At 42.0% G+C, this 24,524-nt stretch overlaps 1 protein-coding gene across 1 annotated transcript in view; it reads right to left on the bottom strand.

Moving 5' to 3' along the window:
- dlgap3 (discs, large (Drosophila) homolog-associated protein 3) overlaps nucleotides 1-16,917 on the bottom strand; it is a 132,626-nt gene extending 115,709 nt beyond the window's left edge. The window contains exon 1 of the mRNA XM_069699209.1: nucleotides 16,836-16,917. The gene's annotated coding sequence lies outside the window, so the exon portion shown is untranslated. The remainder of the gene's footprint in view (nucleotides 1-16,835) is intronic.
- Nucleotides 16,918-24,524: the final 7,607 nt, after the last annotated feature.

Genomic DNA, 24,524 nt, shown 5'->3' with positions numbered 1-24,524 from the left:
ATAGCTGTTCAAAAACCCTCCAAGCGTCCACCAGAGTCTACCTTACTCCGAAAGGGAAGTTAATATCATCCCGCTCCGCTTTCTGCTGCTCTGAGCTCAGTGTTTCTATGTAGGAAATGACAAGGTCAGAGCCTAGACACAAATATGTGCAACGCTGTATGACTGAATTTGTCTTTTTACTTCTGTCTTTCTGCACGGGTGAAACAAACAAGAGCAAGACGAGGTGTCTACACCTATTTTAATAATGCTTTTTATGCTAAACTAGGCAACAGAAGTCCTCACTTCACCGCGGTAGGCTGCCCCATGAGCACACATTATAATCACAGCAGTTTTCTAACCTCACTTATTTTCCAAAATGGGTGAACAATATTTTTGAAGCGTGTCAGTCTCAAATTAAGATTCACTTTCAGCTCGACAGTTTGACTTGCTTTTTATGCAAATTAACCTATTCTGCAGATTTTCCTTCAAAACAAGCGTCCGTATGCCATATCATTTCACTTATGCCACTTAATTTAGTGGGAAATCCTTCAACAGCTGATTTTTCAGAAGAACCATTTTTGTTTGTTTATTTTAGAGTCAGAATAGTAATATAATATTATATCATATTATATAATAATCAAATTATTCTCCTCCTGATTGGATAATATCAACTCCCTCCAACCATCCACCCCGTCATGCACACACTCCTTCCCTCTTTTACCAATCATATTCAATCTCCCTTACCCTTAAATCAACCCCCCCTCCCTCTTCACCTCACCATCCTCCTTTCTTGATTCATTCAAGCACCTTCATCCAACTTCCTCCCGGTGACCCCGTCCCTCATCCCGCTGCTCTCCATCACTGCTAACCCTCCGTTTCTCCCTCTCTTAAACTTCCCGTTGGTTTTACCTTGACCCTCTCCTTGTCCGTCTACTTCCACCCTCCCACCAAGACGGATGGACTGAAGCAGTGACCCTGACACCAGAGGCTAAAAACGAGAAGTGGGAAGAAAAAAGATCAGAGGGCCTAGAAGAGGTGAGCTGAGACAGGGGAAGTTAGAAAATGTCAATAATGAGTGACAGGGGAAATCATATAAATTGGAGGGGTAGCTACATATAGATTTAAGCCATGGCATTTAATTTCAAAGTGCACATGCGCGCGCGTGCACACACACGCCCACACACATATATGTATATATATATATATATACATACATACATACACATATATACACATATATATGTATATATATAAATATACATATATATATATATATATACATATACACACACCCACACACGCCTTCACAGATATACACAGCAGTCCACAACAGCTGTCAAAGAGCATTGAGACGCCCGGGTCGCAGCACAGTGAATTTGGACGATACACACACACACACACACACACACACACACACACACACACACACACACACACACACACACACACACACACACACACACACACACACACACTGCACACAACAAAACACAATTCTCACTCAAAACTAAATCCAACACGGGGCACAATAAACAGTTTAACTTCTGTACACCTAACAATGGGAAGACTGGGTGTTTAATTGCCTTTTGAAAGTTAACTGAATGATTAAAGGGTTGTGATTCACAGTTCATTGATGTTCCCCATGCATAAACCACATCAGTCCGCTGATATCCGGTAATAAAAGTGCTCTCAGCATGTAACGGTGAGCACAATCGGCGTTGCAGCATCCGAACACGGTGCAAATTGGACCAAAATACTCTCTTATCCGCTGGCATTTTATTCATAGTCCACTTATTCAAAAACACAATACCTTCATTAGAGATGCAACTAATGATTTATCGGGTAAAATGACCCATTTAAATTGCTTGTTTTGTCAAAGTAAAAATTACAAAATTATCTAATATGAAATCATATAAATCATGACTTAAAAGATTAATTGATTATCATAATTAAACTAATTGTTTTGACACCAATCTTCTTAACTGAAATAAAGTGCCAACAGGCAATTATCCCGCTGCATCTCCTACGACGCTGTATGAATATTTTTATTGATCATTGTTAGAGACTGAGCTGAATATCCTTCAGCAAAGCAAATCAGTGATGATGAGATGAGCAGCCAATGGACGAGCTGGAGGCGACTAGCTTGACAGTAATGGGGGAGTACATGCATTCATGCATTTACAGGCGTGGGGTTAGTTTACTGCAAATTCATGTACTGTATGTGCTATTACTGCAAAACATTCAGTGCATAGAGGCTGAAATGCACACACACACACACACACACACACACACACACACACACACACACACACACACACACACACACACACACACACACACAAAGGGATGGGAAAAATGTATTCCATTAGTGGGTGCTGTACACGTACCAGAACTCCGGCTGTGTTCGGTCTCTAATGGCCACAATCCTGCAGCCATACACCGATCCTGCCAGTGCAACTGAATGTCTTACCTGCAAGGAGTGAGTTTGTGTGTTTGTGTGTTTGTGTATCCACTTTGCTTGTGTGAAAAACCAGAACAAACAAAACAAACATGACGGGTTTTATGGGAAACGTGGTCTCATCAAGGTAATGACGAATACTGTATTTTAAATTAGTGATAGCAAAAGTGCACTTTGCTTTTGTGCCTATATGGGCCTATATGTTGGGCCTATATGTTGAAATAATATTATTTGAAAAGCATTTAATGCCCTTATTTTTACAGGAGAAGTTCACAAAGCAACAAAAGAACAAAAACAGATAGAACATATTTCCGTGATGTGCAGCAGGGTATGATTATTGTACTATATAGTCTGGCAGATTCAATGTCATGGATGTTTTTTTCTCTTTCTGATGATTTGTGTTTTAAATAATTAGGTGGTTCAAACCTTTTTTTTTTTTTTTCCTCCATTGAAATCCTCAAGCGCAGCTTTGGCATATTAATTAGTCATTTAGATACTGAACTCTAGCTTTATGCTCAAAGTTTTATGGTTGCATATTTATATCTGCTTGTACAGTGACTCTCAGTAAAGATTGCTCAGTGATTGTACCGCCGGGAAGACGGCGTTGATGTTCAGATCGTGATGTGACCGATGATAAGAAACATGTTAGTTAGGTATGATTATTAGAATAAAATGTGATTAAATATGACTCATTTTTTCCCCTTGACTCACTGTTTTTGCTAATTACTATAATTGTATGGCTAAAAGCGGCCATAAAATCAAGCTTTTTTTTTATGGCAACAATCACAAAAAAATTACTGTAAAATCCTGATAATACTATTGCTACTTACAATATTGATATGTATGTTAAATGAAAGAAAAAGGTTCATCTCTGTGTTAAATTCTATTCACCTCTCACTAACTTATTATTCATATTCAGGGTGTTTCCTCATTAGCTGCAGCCATCACATCCCAGACAGAGGTCAGGGCCCCTGCAGTATCATGTCGGGCCACTGGACCTTTGCTCCCCTGTATGCAGTCAGGTCAGAGCTGTGTGACAGCTGTGGGCCTCTCCTGCTCTCCTACTGGCACTGGCTGTTGCCTCTGGCCCTCCTCCAGAAGAGGCACATTTAACCCAAGCTGGCCCCCAACTGGAAATTAGAATTGCTGTTTTAATGACACGAAGCAGAGTTGACATTTTTATTTTGAGAAAGACGGAAATGACAAACTTGCAATTTCATCTGGAGTTTGTAGAAAGCAGTTTTCATTCAACCGTCAAAGTATTTCTGAAAACTTGAATAGATTCTCTCAGCTGGAGACGCAGATTACCAGACTTACATTAGTGGAGTATTTAGCCAAATCAGAAAATGACAAGTAAATGATGTAAGTCTGGTGTAAAAATTGATTAGCAAGCTGTTATTGTCATGTGGTTTCAGCTTATGACTGTATCTGTCACAATTACTGCATAATCAACATAGGGAGACGTTGCTACCAGGCAACCAGATAGTTGATTAATAGTTAATTAGTTATGAGCGATTGTCAAATAATATTTTAATTACCATCACGGATTAAGTTGCAAAGCTAAACACCACAGACAATAAATGGCTCTTGATCTGTGCTATTAAACTATAAAATAATAGAGCAATAAAATGAACAGAAAGACACTTTAACCATTAATCTCAATTATTTGCATGACAAGTAATGACCACTTAAATTTCATGATCGTGACAGCCCTACTCATGCTACATTTCTTGCCAGCTTAATATGACAACGTGAAACGGCATTTGGCAATATTGCATTTTTTTTTTTTATCAAATGGCAACTTAATCCGCATGTAACAATTTCCGAGTCCCTTTTCAATTATTGTGCAACAAAATCAAATATTTGGCTGATAATGTTCAAACAACATAATTTTGTATTTGGTAAATATTTGCCAATTTTATTGAGTTTATAATTTTGGTATCTACAGTAAAATGTTCAAATTCACTGCATCACAACGTTGACAAACATCTCAGAGCTGCTAAGAAGTGCTAACATGAATGTGCATCCATTTATGACGCGCGTATTTCAGATGACACGCAGAGAGAGTACATGTGACACCGTAATGGATCCCGCTACAACTCGGAGGAGGCTCGGCATTGTTGGGGGTGTAAAAGTGGAGCTTTTAGGGCCCCTCGTTTGTCATCTTCGGGGGGATAACGCCGCTGATATCCCACACTCGTGTCCACACTGTATCGCACCTCTGATGGATGGCAAAATATATTACAGGATTTTTGCTTCATCTACCTTAAAGATTACACACGGTCTCGGAGACAGACCCCCGCGGAGAGAACACCAGAGGCAGAAGGGGCAAAGGAGAGGGGGGAAATTTGCAATTTTGTGCATACGTGTCTGCATGTGTGAAAGACACCTTGAAGGTGTAAAGAGACCACTAAGACTTCTCAAAACTCTCATTTAGTCTGTCTTTGTGTCCTCCTTTCCTCTGTCCCTCTGTCCCTCTGTTCCCTCTCCGCTGTCACAAAGCACCAATCTCTCCATCACATCCCAGTGTGACTCAGCACCCCGCTGATCAAACACCGTCTAGTCCTCCCTTTCCCTCTTCCTTCCTTTCCCTCCTTTTTCTCTCTGACAGACAGTTGAAGGCAGCCACACACAAACAGCTCTCTAAAATGCCCTCCTGAGGGACCAGCCCTGTATTCTTGAAAAGTAAGAAGCACCCTCCAGGAGAAGGCTTTACAAAAAAAAAAGTAGTGAATAACAAGCCAGAGAGAAAATAACAAGATAAGATCACAAAAACAACTCTCTCTCTCTCTCTTCTTTTCCCCTTTTTATCTCAAGCACCAGTGCATCGCTGGCAGCAAGTATACCAGGAGACAATGGGGCATATTTTTCTTCTTTTTTTTTTTTTACACTTCCTCTTATTTCAACCTTTATGATATGTCCCCTCATCTTTTTTATTCCATGACTTTTTCCATTAGTCTGTCCCTAAAACCTTGAAAAACCCTGTAAAACACACACATTCACAGTTTGCTCACAATCGACAGTCGGGCTGATAAATCTACCTGCATAAAATCAAGTTTCTTTCATTCCCTTGACGGACAAGAGGCGTTACAAGTCATGATATTCTGATAGACCGTCCGATCTCCGATGAGATGAGCTGCCTCACAGAATTAATGATCACGACAGAATGAATAACACTGACAGTCATCAGTGCCGTGGCTTATGAGAAAGAGAAACAGCTGAGCAATCGTCCCGATGATTATGTTTCATAAGGGCATGACGTGAGATCAAATGACAGTGTCATTTAACAGGTAGGTGAGTTCACCCGGTGCCTGCTTTGAAAAAAAGACCTGCCACTGTGGCTGAACTAGATGAATTCTCTTCCATCATATATGGATTTATGGATAAATCTAATTTATGCACAATACACAAAGGAAATACTAGTCCTGGAAAGTGAGTCATGCTTATTTAAGATTTGACTTTGAGAATAAAGAATGTGTCTCTCCTTTTCCAGTGCAGCATCCCAGCATGCACCTGCAGCATTTACAGAATCAAATCATGCACAACAATGATTGATCTAAAGGACCGATTCCAAATCTGAAATACTTCAAGTAATTAATGTGCCCTCCTTCTGGCATGAATTGACGGATCCATATAAAATACAGTTTCCTCACTAGTGTAATAAAGTTTAATGCTGCCAATATTAGTTCCATTCTTTCAGTGACAGGGGGTCAAATTTAGTGCCTCAACCATCCCTGGCCTCGTGTCACCTCACATTAAAACAATTATACTGGTGGAATTACTGCAGATTTTAAAACTAAATTGAATACAATCAAAAGAGAGCAGTGGTATTGGATATAGATTTAAGGAGGTATTAAAACGATCAGGAGAATGATGTAACTACATCACGTGTTGCCTTGCAAAATGACACTCGTAAGATTTGTTTGATGTTTTGAGAAAATGTGAATTCATTCGTCATTGCTTTCCTGAATAATTAAATACAAAAAGATTAGTTGGGATTTTCAGACTTCCAACTAGGCTGATGGTCCACTCTTCTATGACATGCAAATGTGCAACCAGAACCATTACAGTATATTCACCGTATGTCTTTATACATTTAAAATTTGGGCATGCTATAACTGTACTGAATCCAATTCTCCCCTATGTATCCACAGTCCCTGAGTGCTCCATAACAACTGTTTGTTACACTAACCAACACAAGCACAAGTGTTTCCAAGAGGATTACCTACACCTGTGAATGTGGAATGTCTTCATGTTTCCAGAATGGCCTATGTTTTATTTTTATTTTATTTCATGCTGCTTAATTATTCAAGTCCACAAGTCCAGGATTTATTAGGTTCTTCTTTGGGTTCATGCTACACCCCTTCACAAACTTTCATGAAAATAAGGCCAGCAGGGCCTGCTCATTGTCAAGGTATAAATAATATTTCCCTGGTTAACGCCAGGAGACAAAATAGCCAAAAACCGACAACGGTGACAAAAATGGAAAAATGGAGAATGACCAGGTGTCTCGCATATAAATGATCAACATTTTGTTGGAGCATTAGGCCACCATGACTGATACTCTCTGCAGACTTCGTAGCTCTTTAACAATGTCCATGCTGCTTCCCCCTCTGCTCCTGATGGCCAACTATCCGACTTACAGAGTTTGGACATCTTTGTCACCACAATGTTGAGAAAGATATTTCATTATTGGCAATTTCCTGAAACAACTGAGGTGGCCATTTTTCTCAGGAGGACAGTCCCTTCAGCTAGAGTCAAAGTACGAATAACAAAGTTTGCTTATGAGGAAGACCAAATAAAAATAACTGCTACCGAGTCCCTTCCTCTCTCTTGGTATCAATATTGCAAGCTTTTGAGCTGGCGTGTGCATGTCACCATCAGTGATGCCTGGCAACAATGCCTTCAGGATCTCCTGCATTATTCAGAGGGCCCAACAAGCACTAGGTCTCTGCCATTATCTATTTAAATCTGAGCACAGGCATGTCCCACTGAAAGCAAGCGCTCGCACTGCCACCTGCCCCGCTTGCAAGGAGACAGGGAGGGCTCGAGAGAGGCAAGGGACCGCTGCATGTAAAAGAGGGAGGGAAACACACAAAGGGAAAGTGATGGGGTGGCAGAAACGTTATTGTAGAAAAGGTGTGTGTGTGTGTGTGTGTGTGTGTGCGTGCGTGCGTGCGTGCGTGCGTGTGTGTGTGTGTGTGTGTGTGTGTGTGTGTGTGTGTGTGTGTGTGTGTGTGTGTGTGTGTGTGTGTGTGTGTGTGTGTGTGTGTGTGTGTGTGTGTGTGTGTGAGAGAGCGGGTGTGTGTGGGGGAGGGGGGATGACACGGAGGCAGAGAGATAGAGGTCACGAGGAGATGAGAACGGAGGAGCAGGAATTAAACATGACGGCTGTGAGGCGGGGAGGTTAGACAAATGTAGTCAAATAAAAAGAGGAGACAAAGTCGAGAAAATGAAGGCAGGGCAAGAAGCGATGGAGGCAGACATTAAGAGGGCATTAGGGAAATAGGCCGAAGATGAGATGGGGGAGGCGTGTAAGGAATAAGTTGACGAGAGAAGAAACAAGAAAAGAAAGAGGAAGGAAGGAGGGAGCATGAAAGAGCACTAAAGCTGAGGGGGGAAAAGGAGGAGCTTGGGTGCAGCTTGAAAAGAAAACAGGAGGTAAATGAAATGAATAGCCAGCACATGATGGAGCATTTAAAGACTACTCCTCTCTATCGTTTCTTATCTCACACACACATCATTCATCATCCGTTCCTCAAATGACTGCCACCCCTCCATCGCGAGTCATCCTACAATTGCTCATCCACTCCATTAGGCTATCACCCCAGCCTCCTTTCTTCCTGCCCCCTCTCTCCATCCTGTGATCATCTCCAGGTAAAACACGTCCCTCTCATGGTGCAGGCAGGAGGGAGAGAAACCATGCCTACACCATAAAAGCATCCACTTTAACAAGTCATTTAATCTAGCATCAAGTCCTCTAATGTCACTTCCATTTACTTGCCACTGGGGAGAGATAATTTCACATCCAATCAATCAACTTGTTTCAAGGATTTTCCATGAATCAAGCCACATGCTCTCGAGTGGGTGATCTGTCTTGTATTCTGCCTTGTTTTATGACACCAGAACGAGTTTCTGCAGGTTTATAGCCTCACCGAAAGCAACGACACAACTGTAACTGAATGGAGCTGATTAAAGTGTGTTTATCTGCACTGAGGCAAGCTGTAAATGTTAGCATGCTGGCTAACGACAATAGTATGTGTATAACCTCGTATATTTTGTAATATTAAAGGTTGCATTAGAAATGATCCTTCTCAGGAGTAGAATGTCCACAGTGTGGGAGCCAGTCCTAAATGTTTTGATTTATAATATTACATTATAATACCATAGCTGAACAATGCTGCTTCTTTTTTCTTCCTCTATTTGGATCACCAGCTGATGGGGACTCTGACTTTTCGTCTGAGAAATGCAGCTTTAACTTCAGGCTTTTATTATTATTGTAAGTTTATGCACTTCAACGACGCGACTGAGCTCACGCACTCCTCCTCCTGCCCACACCTCTCGTCTCTCCTCCTGCCTCCCACTCCTCCCATTTGTCCAATCACTGCCTGAGTTAGACCTTCTGTCACGGCTCATGCCATTCAAATACGCCGTCTTTCCCGACTGTCCCTCTTGCTCGTCTCTCAGGCACCAACAGTGTTCTTAGCTCAACCTACCATGAGAGGATCAGGACTCAGACGCCGCCGGAAGAAATCCTCCCAAATAAAACCATATAACCTCCCGGACCTGTGTCTGTTTATGTACGTGGTTTGAGCACATCTAGACGATGACAGGCACGTCAGAGACACGCTTTCCCTTAGGTGTCACGGCGGTTCTGCTATGAGACGCCATCGGGTGTGACAAAACAGCAGTATTTGACAGTTTGGGATTACAACAGGTTAACAGCTATAGTTAACATTTCAAATATTAAAATTGACTCTTGTCAAGTATAAACCCACAGTCAAGCTTCACAAGTGACCTATAACAGCAAGGGAGCAGCTACCGATCAGTTTAATGGGAAAAAATACATTTACACGACCTTCGGGATTGATAAACTGATTTCTGCACTCATCAAAAGTACAAACTCAATAAAGACGTAGAATCCGCGTCTTGATTAATGTGAGTCATTTTATGGCATGTTCATAGAAACAAAGGGTCTGATCAATGCAATCATGCAAAAAAAAAAGAATATATTTTTCACAACTGGGTGCCAACTGCTTGTATTATTCCTCCTGCACACAACTGTCAGGGGAAACGCAGTGGCGTGTGTGTGTGTGTATTTCCCCTGACAGTTACTATAGAATATACAGCTGCAGCGCAAACACACATCTCCTGGGCAGCCTTGTTTGTTGAGCACATAGCACAGCAGGAAGCATGTTGGATTTATTCTAACGTGGTTTTCTCATGGTTCAACAATTCACACACAAACACGGGCTTAGAGACGTATTTTCGTACCTTATGACTTGTTGAACTCTAATGTTTCCCACGTAATGAACGGCTGTGAGTCATCTATCATCAAATTCATCAATGATGAAAGAAGGAAAGATTGAAAACACACGCCCATCCACACGCGCAAACACACACACTCCTCTATCAATATATGAATGAACATATGCTAATATGTTTCCTTTCCAGAAGCACTTGAGCCTCAGTCCTCAAATCAGCTTCTCATACTCTTTTTTTTTTTTCTCTCTCTCTCAGATTTTAGCGTGAAATGCTCAGTGATCGTTCTGCTGCAGTTCTCCATGCAGTCCATAATCATCGCGGCGTTCGCTCACTTATTCTGTCAGTCAGCGTGGAATGGAGAGGGCCAGCTGACACCCAACGGCCGACCGCCAACCCCCCCCAAACACACTCATCAACAAACACTCAAGTGAACACTCACACAGGCCACCGAGGGCAAACACACGACGCCGGCGTACACAAAGACATACACGCACAATGTGTGCGCACAGAAAGGCCACCATCGCCCAGCTAAAGATGGGCAATGGACTTGGGCTTGGGGCTTGCTAGGGTGGAAAGGGGAACAATTTCATGCCCAAGTGCATCAGAGAAGAGTACACTAGGAACACGAGCAAACATTTTTCCACCCAGCTAGGTTACAGCAATTACCCTCGCCTCTTTAACCTTGCCGCTCGCCTGCGAGCTCTGTTTCAGGTCCCATCCGCGAGACGATTCCGGCACGGGGGTTTGGATCGGAGTGTTACAAGGGGTTGGGTGGGCATGTTTCTCTCCATTACATCATTTTGAGCACGATGAGGGGTCTTTGGATCTACTGCGATAGTTTGCGATACGATTAATGATGAATTAGAGTTGACCCGGTATTCTGCATTAACAGAGGGTGTGCTTAAATACTCATCATTTAGGAGGGAGGGAGGGAGAGAGGGGTGTGTGTGTGTGTGTGTGTGTGTGTGTGTGTGTGTGTGTGTGTGTGTGTGTGTGTGTGTGTGTGTGTGTGTGTGTGTGTGTGTGTGTGTGTGTGTGTGTGTGTGTGTGTGTGTGTGTGTGTGTGTGTGTGTGGTCACATCCACTCACGGCTTTCAGCTCAATCTGCATGTATGGACATCGACGCGTGTCAAGCAGTCATGAAGAGTGATCAGGCTTACGCTGTCACTGATCGCATTCGAGTGCCCGAAGTGACAAATTCCAAAATAATATTACTGATGACACACCAGAGGAGCAGTATTCAGTTCACAAAAAGGTGTGTGTGTGTGTGTGTGTGTGTGTGTGTGTGTGTGTGTGTGTGTGTGTGTGTGTGTGTGTGTGTGTGTGTGTGTGTGTGTGTGTGTGTGTGTGTGTGTGTGTGTGTGTGTGTGTGTGTGTGTGAAAACAACGAGCTAACAATCCAGTCAGGGTAGCTCTATTGTGGCAACACTTGGTCAACGTAGATGGGTACAAACAACGTTAACAGAAGTCTGAATGACATGAGACAACATCCATGTGCGTCTGCCGGGCCTTTTCTCCACTGAACCTATTTTATGAGTGTGTGTCCGCCTGCCAACGATAAGAGGAGAAGAGGAAGCCCTTTTTGACACAGGAGTAAAGATTAGCATTAAAATGACTTGAAACACACTCAGAAAATGTCAGAGTGGTATTACGCCCAATTTGAACAGCCTTAACCTCTGTGTAATGCCTGTGGGGAGATTATATTGACCACAGGAAGATTAATTATATTGCTTCATCACTGTGTATGTAGATTGCACAAGTACCTTTTAAAAAGCTGTCTTGGGGCATGATTTTAATTTCGGGGCCAATAAAGATTCGAAAAAGTTCAATCAAGAAGACAATCTTTCACGATTCCTCTCAATACAGAATATTTATACTTGCCCTCTTATTGCTCACAGCTTCAGTGTTGGCTGTGCTTATGCTCTGGAAGCCCTAAAGTCCTGGAAGCACAAAAGTAACACAACACCCACATAAAACTCTGATTACCTTATTTGCATCATGACATCAGTGAGCGGAAAGACAAGGTCTGCTGTTGTCACAATTTCATATTCAAGAATTATTATTCTTTTTTTTTAAGTACACAGTGCGTACAGGATTACAGCTGCCCGTTAAGTACTTTAGATCAGTAAAGTGGCATTTGTGTGTGAAACTGGTAGAGCGCCCACACTATCAATGAAGTATTTGTTTCAACGTTTCCCTCCTAATTGATGTGGAACAAATAAGGTGAGAGACATGAAAAAAGTTTGACTCTAAATGTCATAATTTAAATAACTCATTCCACTTGTGTAAGCAGCACATAAGTAATGCAAATGTATTTTGCCTCTGTTCAAATGCACTAATGTCTGTCCGCAGTGAGCGAGAGAACAGCAGATGTCTCCTCTACTGCAACATTGTGGCTGGTTTTCCACTCTGTTTCAGAAACACCACGAGTGTACCTGGTTGTTTTAGCTTCAATAACGTGTGCAGCGTCTAATCATCTCATCTCTGTGTTTCATAACGACACTCATCTGCCTCCTTCCCTCGGTTTGTCTCCGTGAGGACGACACAGCTGCAGGACAGGCAACATTCTAAATGACTAATGTTACATCCACTGATTAACTCAAAGGTAAATGTTATACTGTTAATTACCGCAGGGATATTTGCCAGCAAGTGGAATTAGACCACGAATCAGTCATGGTAGCCTCCTCAGAACCCGAGCTGCATATTACACTAGAAAAAAACAACAACCTGCGTCTTGATTATTCAAATCAAAAGCTGACTGCCTCTTATCAACTTTCCTCCACATTTACTTCACATCTGCCAGTGTTATTCTCCTCTGATTAGTTTTAACTCCTGTTAGCATTAGCGGTTTAATGATATGACTTCTCCTGTATTTATAAAAAAAAAAAGTAATGGGTCGATAAAATACGCAGATGACCGACCATGTTGTGCTCCTGTTTGTGCATGAACGGCTGCCAATCTGCCCGTTGCATCTGTGAGAGCCCAATAAAAGCCGCGGCTCGGGAGATCAGTGCTGTTTATTGGTACGCAATATGCAAAGTGGCCTCAGTGTCGGCTGTAAGAGTCGGAGGCTGAGAGGGAGAGCGACGTGAAGATGCTGACTTTGTACGTACTGTATGTACGTGTCTGTACTCTCATATGTGCCAGCTCCTTCTCCAAATTCTTCTCACCGGCTGCATCCATTCATGTAGAATTTAAATAGACTGCACTACATCCACATTGAAATCTTTTCTTTCAACCAGCTGCTCTGCCTTCTCGTGCGGCGGGCGGCTTCAGGGGCAACTGGAACAATATGAAAAAACACTCCAGAGCTCTTCACCTTGTCATGCAGACCACTACTGCTTCCCAGCTACAGCAGGATGTCAGCACTGAGCTGCGATACACTGCAGAGATGATAACAGTGCTTTCAAAGGATACTCTATTAGTTCCAGCTTATATTGAGGGAATGATGTAACGGTGAATCTGAAAGGCTCGACTCTACAGCAGCTAGTCATGGAAAGGAGACCTGATGCGGATCATAGCTTACTATTTCAAACAGGGTCTACAAACCATTACATTTATCCATAAGGCTCAGTGTATTACATTAAATAGGTGCCAACTCTGCATCATGTCTAAATTAAGTTTTTCCTTTATGTAGTTAACAGAGTTTGAAGCAATGTTAGAGTCATTTTCTGGCTTCACTTAGGTTTGGAAAAGCCGGTCATTTTATGCGAGTGTCCCACGGAACTGGTATTTTTTTTTAAGTCATGCCTGTGGTATGGTATTTTGTGGTATGTCAACAGCAATTATATTGATTGCCATTTGCTAATTTACACAGACATTCGTGGTCCCTTCAGAATGAGCCCAATTAACTTGAGTAATCCTTAGATTTTTCCTACATTACTTTAACTGAAAAAGTGTTGAATTGATTGCTGTGAAATTTGCTGCAGACATTCCTTGTTTCCAGATGATGAATCTTAATGACTATCATAATTCCCTGACTTATCTTCTGGTGGTACCCGCAAGTCTTTTTCATTTATTCCGTGAAATGTTTCAACAACGCCTGGATGGATTGTTACGAAATTCGGGACAGACCAGTTGATGAATACTAAAAGCTTTTCCTTGTGACTTTTTTGTGAAGACTTTTTTTTTTGTCTGAACGACTCCTGGATGGATTGCCATGACATTTTCTACATTCAGGCTCTGCTCAGGGTGAACTGTAATCCTTTTGTAATCCCTAACTTTCTTGTGTTTACTGCTATCTGGTGAATCTTGTGTTTAAACGTTGCCTAAACTGTTAATATTAGTTATTAATATTTCTTCAGTGTTGAGCATGTTCCGATCAGGTGTTTGACACTGACAAATCATAACATCATGTCAGAAATCCAACACTACAGCACTTTGGAAATTGTTTGTGCCTGAAATTATTATACAAGATAATAAACGGATACCTCTCAGTGTCTGTGTTTGCTGTGTTTTCCCCCCTTCCCCCCGCCCACTTATTCCTCTGAGAACGCAGCGGCGCAGGAACCTCAAACAGACACCAACACTTAATCCTTGTGTGCCCATCAAGATGGAGCATCATTACCCAGCCTCTTGTGTGATGGTGAAAAGACAGAATGGGATTTGTGCAATGCGTGTTGATGCACCAAAATGAGCCCTGGCATATTCAGCCCTCCACACAGCAAGAAATGTCCATCTCGTTCTTTTAATGTGTGCGGATCAAGAGGAGAAAACAATTCTATGGCTGAATGAGACACAGTGACGATCATTTCAACGGTATCTTGCTTTATTAATGTGGTGTCTTTTTCAGTGAGCGAGGGAGGCGGTTTGATTAGACAGAGCCGGGTTGGGCTTGTTCCAAAATCTGCTTTCAAAAATGTGCAGTTGTTTGATTTGCTGTTGGGAGTTTATATTTACTCCCACAGCAAAAGAAGTTATAATTAAAGAATTTGATATAAATAGCCTGTAGTTTCTTCAGCATTCATGATGTATTTTGTCGGTGTATATTGTGACGGTAAGTATGAGATAACAAAGTGGAAAAAGTCCCTCATTCCCGCCGCAACAGCAGTGATTTTTCTGTGTAATCATTCACTGCTTTGTCAGACTGAGCCATTTTTTTCCATTTAAGGAAAAAAAAAAACGAGCACGGTGTCCTGCAGTATAACAGAACTTGCTGCTTCATTACAACATTTTCACACCGGACAGACTCCAGACACAAAAGTGCGATTGATTGAAGGTATCTCCACTGGAAACCGACTCCTTTTTGCAAAATGGGCGTGCGAGCAGGACAGACTCGACTTCAAATGTCACCCTGTGGTTTGAAGCGCTTCAAGGGAAATTGCATGTGAATATTCAGGCTCAGCGAGCGACACACTGTACATAGTTTTTCCAAAGCTGAGAGTCTGATCCCCTACGGTGGCTTTAATAATTCAGTACGCTGACACTAGAACTACAGTATCTGGTCAATCAGTCAGTGTTATCCACTGAAATGTGGTTTCATGTAATCGTGTTTTTGGAGTGATGTTGTGTTGGATGCAGGGACATTTAGTTGATGGACATTGCATAAAATACTGAGGCCCCGAGGCAACTGACCCAACGAGAAATGCATCAGCACACAGTATAAGCAGACTGCAGCCTCGATTCAATAATCAGAGGGAAACCCACTCGGGTTCATTCACTTAACTTTATATGGATTCCATTTACACAACTCAAGCTTATATGGTCATTTAAATTCACATCACACACAGGAACCTGTCTGATGTATCTAATCTTTTTATTATCTAATCCAACTAACGCAACACAATATAACATGGCAACGCCAAAAGAGGGGCTCAATTGCAGTGGCCCGGCTGTGAGATACAGTAAAAGGGGCGGACACTGAGGCAAATCATGTGAAACTCGATGTCAAGGGGAGGACCGGGGACCATCTTTCAAATCAGCGCCAAATTGTTTTATTTTTTTTATTTTATACACTTTATTAATCCCCGAGGGGAAATTTCTTCACTACAGCAGGGGGGCTCTCAGGGGGGAGATGCTGCAGCAGGCAGCAAATTTGCGATGTTGGATGTTAAATGTTAAAGGTTAGAACGGCACGGCTGCGCTTTAAAAGCTCCTCCCTTTAATCACCCAAGAGTACATAGGTAGAATAATAAATGTGCAGCATCCCGAACGACCCCACCTCGCCATCAGCAGCCCCCTCCCCTGAGGAACTCCTTGACCGGGGTGGTCCTGAGGAATCATCTCGCTATCCCGAGCGCCATGCTCGTTGGACGCGACTCAAGCTTGGTTAATTAAACCGTTGTGCACCTCTGCTGCTTTGTAGTGCAAACCAATAGTTCTGCAGCCAGCGCGAATTCCTTTCCGGGACACACACACACACACACACACGCACAGTTACGGGCTACACATATACCACACTTAAGCAAAGGGCGCTTTCACGGTCAGCGAACATTTACGCACGAATGAAACTCGGTGATTGCCAGCATCTCCGCGTGTTTCCCATATGTGCTTTATATTTCCAGCCGAAGACAATTTGGTGCTTTTGTGTTTGAGTGTGTGTGTACATAAAGGAGAAGGGAGGGAGAGGAGGAGGGGGGGGGGGTCGTCCTGCTTTCGCAAATGGCGCAACTTCTCATTTTTTCCAGTCAAGTTAACACAGCTGGGAGCCCCGCTGAAAGCAAACCGAGCAGTCCCTGATGTTTAACGCAAAACTGCGCCAGCAGCAAACCGATATCCAGCCGTCATCCTCACCGTATACCATATCGCATATAGGCTAATCAAAAGACAAGAGCCACATGACAGCCTACTTGCGCTACATGCGCGAACGGTGTGCGTTCAAAGAGCCTTTGCAGGCTGCAGGAGCACCTGTGCCTGCTGCTTTTTTTTTATTTATTTTTTTACTCCCCTCCAACAGCCTCATGAGCCTCCTTACCTTAAAGTCGAGCTTTCTGGGCGACGTCTGCGTTAGAGTGAGAGAAACGCACGCCTATTCCACAGCTCCCTGAACGCTGTGTGGAGGAGACCGAGGATGGAGAAACAGCAGGGAGAAGCAGCGGTGCCTCGTCCGCTCCCTCTCTCTCTCTCTCTCTCTCTCTCTCTCTCTCTCTGTCTACCCCCACTGAAATATTACCGGCAACCGATTGGTCCACGGGATCCTCTGTGGCCCCTCTTCACTGCTCTAGGAGCAGCCTACAACCGCTGTAACCGTCAAAGCCAACACGCCGCAAATGAATCAATCTCCGGAGCCATTCAGCCGAATGTTTTTTTCTTTATTAAAAACGAATGATCCATCTTCCTCTTGCAGCCTGAGATGCCACGTGCTCAACAGAATGCGGTGACATTTGGTCACGGATTTTCGGAAGCTCATGCAAACAAACGCACAATCATTCAAACCACCCTTTGCTGTTACAGTGTTTATCCGTGTCTTCACTGCATCTTTCCATTAAAAGTCCTCAACTTAACGTGTATTATTCAGACTTAAAATGTATTTTACGAGGGGGATTTTGAAAGAGTCCATTCTCTTTGGAACCGCAGAATAAGACGGATTAACTACCTTAACCACACTTTTACAAAAGCTACAAAAGTAATAAGTGCCTTATACATAGGAATGAGCTCTACAACTGTCCTGTTATATTTCTACATTACATATTTGAGGAGTCACATTCAGTAATTCAACTTAAATATGGCCTATCCGCTCACACAGATTTAAAACATCAGGCGTGGGTTTGTCTGTGGCAAAGATCTCACCCCTGGACGTTTTCAGCAGAGCAGTCCCTTCCTGAATACGCCATCACGTCAAGCACTTAACTTAGACAGCAGCTACTGTAAATGGGTCACAGCAGGGAGAGAAAGAGAGAGAAAGAGAGAGAGAGAGAAAGAGTGAGAGAGAGAGAGAGAGAGTGGAAATGAAGACTCTTCAATAGGCCTTGAGGCCATTTCCTGATTGTGTTTTATTGCACGATTGTAAACTTGGGCATACTTGCAAATAATGGCCTAGATCTATTTTTTCACATTGTTGCTATTAAAGAGCCCCCCTTACAGAGTGGGGCTTCATTAGAGGCTCTCCTCAGTAAACTACAACATGATGTGTGTTGGGTCAAATCTTGGCCCATGAAGGCTTGTTGAATCAGCTGTAGGCTGCTGGAAATGGGTAAACATGACATGCATGTATATCTGTATGTTTGGAAGAGAAGCCACAGGGAGACAGACCGAATAAAGTTAGAAATGAAAAGGGCATGAGAACCTCCCCCGTGTTTATTTATTTATTTGTCCATTTCTAACACGCCATTCCTTCTGTGTTCAATTTTTTTCATCATGCTGCACAGATAAATTTACAAAGACAGAGATTGAGGCTCTATAGAATTCAGTGTTGCAGAACCCACCTAAATGGTTTGTTTTCAAGTCTTTTCGCTGCTACAACCATCATGTACTGCACATGCTTTGAGAGAAGCATGCCAGATGACAGTTTCCATATTATTCTGGGAGTACCTACTACTGTTTTATGATTTAAAACACCAATTCCCATCTGCCCTTCTTTCATTTAGAAAACAAAGCTCTCCCTGCAGGGCAGATAAATATTCATGATATACAAGTGCTTTTCGATGTCATTTGTCTCCGGTCTAGTAAAACGTGATATTTTTCTATAAATATTATAAACGGCTTTACTGTACAGCTTCTTGTTTTCCTTGGGATTTTCTCACACTGGAAATCATTCTGTATTCAAATTTACTGCTGCAACAGTTCGGAGAAATTTCACTTCTAGCAGTAAAGAAAAATGTATCAAGTGACGTGCAGATGGATTAGTTTTTAAAACGCACACAAAGTGCCACATTAATGCTACTGACTCAATATTACTACGAGCCTTCACTTACAAAACGCCACACTAATTAACAGGATGCTATGCCAACACTTTGCATGATGTGCTCATACACCAAAATAAGAAACCACCGAGACATGCAATACCATTCCTTTTCAAGTTGTCTTTGCAGTGTATTCATTTAAACATTTATGTCATGTATGATTATTTGTATCACTACTGGTTTAGTAACAGCATTGACAGTTGTGGAACAGGAACAGCTTGGTGACAGCAGCAGCTTTTGGTTTCAGCACCATGGTCAGTGACAGTGTGAGACTGCCTGTGTGTGTGTGTGTGTGTGTGTGTGTGTGTGTGTGTGTGTGTGTGTGTGTGTGTGTGTGTGTGTGTGTGTGTGTGTGTGTGTGTGTGTGTGTGTGTGTGTGTGTGTGTGTGTGTGTGTGTGTGTGTGTGTGTGTTTTTAACAGTTCAAGCCCGTACGCTCGATCGCCCCCATGCTCTGCTATAAGCGTGTTTCACGAAATGCCTTCATGCAACGCACGGAGAAACACACCCTTTAATGTATTAGTCTCATTATGTTTGTGGCGCCCCCCTTCTCTTCAATCGCATTCTCAGCTAAGCCACGCCAATTTGCTACATAACAACAGTGCTGAAGTACGCACGCCCGCTCTCTCTCTCTCTCTCTCACTCTCTCCATGGAAAGCAGACTAATGAATATTTATTGGTTCACTGGGTCAAGGTGTAATATCCACATTTTCAACATGGCACAACATGCGCCTGTGCCTCTCATGTACATGGCAGGGCATTCATCACCAAGTTGGAATCGTTTACTGCTCAGCCTCGCGCCACCTGCTTCACAGCCTGCCAGCCGATCTGTGTATCTTCATTATCACTTGTGTGAACTATGCTGAAACCAGATATCCGAGCGGTCCCAGACCTTTACTTACAACCCTGGTTGCATTTTGATGTTGAAAAAAAATAATTAAAAATACCTTTCGGCCCCAGCACACCAGCTACTTCTCTGCAGAGCTTGTGATTGAAGTCCTGCGTTGCCGTGGTCACAGAATTATTTTTTTTTATTTTTTTTTTGCACAGGAAGCAGTGGCTGAATTGGTAGATGAAAAACCCATAAACCCTCTTACATACTTTCACAGTCGAAGAGTTGGCCAATGCAGGTATTTCCCATAAAAACCGATCTGTAGAAAACAAATGAAAGTCAATGAAGAAAGCTCTCTCACAGGATCTAAAGATTCAAGTAAAATTAGCTTTTTAAAACCACTTCCACACTTCCCATCATGATCCATGCACCAAAGGGGAGGAAGTAGGAGGCATCCAGTGTTTTCAATTACGGTTTAATACAAAACGTGATTTTACACATTTGGTAGAAATTTGTAATAAGAATGCAAACACAGATTCGTTATTTGTCTTTGCAAAGTAGCCGGAAATGAAGACAGAATTAAATCTGATTAGTTTATAAATCAGCAGTGAGAGTCTGCCAATTACATTCTAGCATAAACACCGACCAAAGGGTTTTCTTCTCTATGGTGGCTCAGATTTACCTGCGGTCAGAGGGCATTATCCACAGTGGACAGAACAAATTGATCACCTTCAAAAACCCGGCTACTCAATTGATCCCAAACAAACGGGATGAGCTCTGTACCCATGGCTCATCCCCTTTGGGCCTTTTGATGTGGGGAAACTTGCTGATCCGCCTTGTCCTCCTTTTTCTAATAAAGCTGTCATCAACTGTCAATGTGCACTTTCATGGCGTCGCTCCAAGCTGGCTGAGATCAATAGCGCCTGTCAGGGGGTGGTCCCTGTAGCGTAATAGGGCTGGGAGACACATGGTAAGAAGATCACATGGGGATCGAGGCAACACTCTGGATGTGGAGCCTGATTTCAACAGGGAGACATGACAGTTTGTTTAAACATGCGATGGGAAAAGAGAACTGGTAGAGTTTAGATATAGCCAAACCAAATAAATACTAAAGAACCAGATACTGCAGCTCTATTTAGCCATGATGTCACAGTCCCTGTTAGAGTAGTGAGATATCCCATCACCCTTCTCCCATCGTCGTACCAGGCTTCAACATGGAGTATATATATCTCCATCACTTCAGAAGATTTACAGCTCTACCATTGTCATGCATATTTCATCAAACAACATGAAAAGCTGTGGAGCCCAGAGCCCACATCTCATGTAGCCTTGACATCTTTACTAACCAGGCAGTGCTGACAGACACATACTTCTTTCTGTGCTGGAAATGTACTGTTAACGTGACAGTCTGATAGAGTGAGAGAGATTCTTTTGCCGTCCCATGGAAACACACACACACACACACACACACACACACACACACACACACACACACACACACACACACACACACACACACACACACACACACACACACACACACAATGCAGCCACACTGCACTACATAACGTAACCCCAGCAGAAGTCGTGTTATTTTTTTCCTCCTCGTCTCGCAGATTAATTTTGCATGATATGACATGTCACAAGAACTTTGCTGTTAAGCAGAGACTTCTTTGTGTTGAGCAGCTGCAACATCCATGTTTAGGGATGTGCAGTTAAATCCATTTTTGAGCTTATTACAAATGTATTTTATACGGTTGCAAATACAGTGCTCCCATGTATGAAGCCACTCATGAATGTGTTCCTCGTAGATAAGATGAAAGCAATGGGTCAACTGAGGAACCAGAGAGATAACGGCATAATAAACTGGTGATAAACAAGACTAAGCTTTAAACTTAAGCTTTGTGATGTTTACATGATGTAGAATTGACGTAGCCGTAAAGCTACCCCACACTGTAGCCTATGCCGCGGTATTGTTGCATTCAAATGGAACTTGTTAGCTCGTGGAATTAACATGGGAAGTCGTGCTCACTGTATGCTTGCTGTTTAAGTCGTGAGAAGACAGCTGCTAAGCAATGGCAACATGGGCAGCATCTAAAAGCCACAGAGGCTAACAATTGAGCAAACTAGCAGGCGGGAAATAAGAACATGTTTGTCAGATGCATTATTTTAGCACTCTACATGACCAAAATTACAATATATTAGCTTATGGACCAACAAAATGTTTTATTCTATAGCCTCCGACATTTCCGTAAGCATCAGCAAACACGTCAAAACTTGTGAACTTGTGGCATACCAAAACGTTCGAGTTTCAATATCGTGAATATCACGAGGGGGGGGGAATATGGCCTCCTATCGTGAACACGGTAAATACGACCCCATTTGAACACAGCATGTGACCGCACCTCCCCAGAAATACAACTACATGTCATGACAATGCAGACCACAACAACTATGATTGGTCCGCTTGGTGGCATTGCATTTCTTAGTCCATTTCTCTCAGTGGCCAGACAAGCACAGAAAGTTCCCCCTCCTTTTGCATCAACTGGTTCAATGGTCAGTGGCAATGGTAAGTGTTATCCAAAAGCAGCTAGAAATATCTCTACAAACATTTAAGACAATTCAACGAGAAGCCTAAATGTTTGGATAGTTTATTGGATAAGTGAAACATATTTCATATTTGATTTCTCCTATGCTATTTTGTCAAATTCCCCCTCGGGACCTGTTCTAAATGTTGCTGCTTTCCATCAGATAAATACCAAGATGTTTTAGTATAGAGTTTACCAAAGGGCTGAACTAAGTGACAAGCTGCTAGTGTAGCTAAAAATATCATGGACTATTTTCTAAAAATCAATTTTCAACCCAACAGAAGCACATTAAGTTAGAGGGTAAAGAGAGATTGGGTAGAAGGTGTTGCAGCCTGTTTGTCTGCAGGCAATGTTTGCCGTTAATCATTTGGTATTAAGCAAGGTAGGGTGATTTAATACTCTCCCCATTATTTATTCATGTAAGAAAAAACACAAACATGGCCATGATTTGTTGGCTGTCAGTACTTTCTTTTTTCTAAGCTGCCAAGTAAATGTATCGGTCATTTGTTGTTTAACTTGAATATGTGAAGATGCACCTGTCCAAAAGTTTTTTGTCATGTACGTTTAAAATGATGAAAATCGACAAAGAAAGCTCCAAAGCTTGTTCATCCCCCGAACTCATAATCTGACTTCTAACTCACCTTCGCATTAGTGTTTCTAATCTACATACATATCTGCATTATTGAGTTCACTCATGTACTCTCAGTTCTCACTCGGTCATAAAAAATAAAATGAAAATGAAAAAAGAATGAAAAAAATGTGTCCAGCAGTGAGGAACTGATTGAAGCTGAAGCTGGCAATTAGTTTAGTTGATAACGGCATCGGCGGGGAGGAACACACCGAACACAGGAAGGCATAACACATCTCCTGAATGGAAACGGTTCCATTACTCTATGTCTGCTGCCCCCACTTCCCTCCTCGCCATTCCTCTACGGATGTAACGACCAAAGAAAAGAGCAAGACGCTGATCTGTCAGGATGATTCACTGTCAATTTACCGGGCTTTTTATAAAAGGTCTGCTGTGTGCTGTGTGCAGCACAGAACACAGCTGATGGACCCTGCCTCCTCAGTCTTTTTATAATCTACATTTTGACATGTAATGATGGTACAGTGATGATTGGGAACAACTTCGAGGAGATGACTTGTCAGCAAAAACCTTAATTTAAATAAGTGGGGCATCAGAAGATGATATCTACGGTGGCCATAAGCAGCTGGAATACACTGTGGAATATAACCAAGTGGTTTATTTTAGTTTACAGATGGTTACTATTAAAGCCTATATACTATGTACACATACAGATTTATAGAAAACACACACACTTATCTCGGTGGTAAAAGAAAATACTCAGGGTTTTTTTTCCCCAAAGTACATAAAAACTGCTGGAAAAAAAATATTTTAATCAAATGTAAAAATACTAACAACCCCTGATGGTGTTGTATTATTATACCTTACTGGATTGCTATTAATGATGCACTAAAATGTAATGTACCTCAACTTTGTAGCAAGGCAATGATCATTTCAATAGCTTTGCATAAATTAGCCTACATCTTATTTTATAAACTGTTCTCATGTTTTTTATGCAAAATCATAATCTGAAAAGAACAGCTGTATAATAACCATGGTAGTAAAAACAATAGGCTATTTCCCTTATAAACGTATGTTTAATGTAGCAGATATTTGAATGACTCCAAAGCACAAGTAGTATGTTTTTGAATTGTACTTCAGCACCTGATTGATACACTAAATATATATAAATATATACAAATAAATTGACATTAAAAAAAAAAAAAAAAAAGTTTCCGGTGACATAAACCTAATTAGGTCAACATTAGGTCAATCGATTCATGCTGCTCCAACCATAATATTCACTTTTCGCCCAATGACGGTGCTCTATTGAGGGGAACGTGATGTGCTTCTCGGAAATCAGATAACTGGCGCCATTATGTGGCATAATGGAAAATTACACGAGTCTATCAGATAGTCCAGTAACGACCATCTGAGAAGTCTCACAGCTGAAGGTATGGGGGGCTGAAATGACTTTCTATTTAAGACGGCTACAGGAAAACATAATATAGGCCTAGATAAAACCGATAAGAGGCTGACATAATTTGTATTGGCTAGAAAAATGGGTCGTATTAGTTGGTCTAATTAACGTTGACAAGTGGTATCGAATTATTTATTGACTGTATTTATGTTTATTTATGTAGATTGAACTACTTCCTTTTTTTTATTTTATTTTTTTTAAAAGGTAAATATAAGACACTCGGTCTCTCCAGTATTGTCCATTCATGCCTCGATTTTTTTTTTTTCCCCCCCAAGTCTCTGCACCTGTAACCTTTAAA

This window comes from Brachyistius frenatus, unplaced genomic scaffold (assembly GCF_029030835.1).
Source record: "Brachyistius frenatus isolate BFR_SWC_R1_liver_20210118 unplaced genomic scaffold, ASM2903083v1 Contig_2, whole genome shotgun sequence".
Lineage (NCBI taxonomy): Eukaryota > Metazoa > Chordata > Actinopteri > Embiotocidae > Brachyistius > Brachyistius frenatus.
This window is presented reverse-complemented; position numbering and strand designations above follow the sequence as displayed.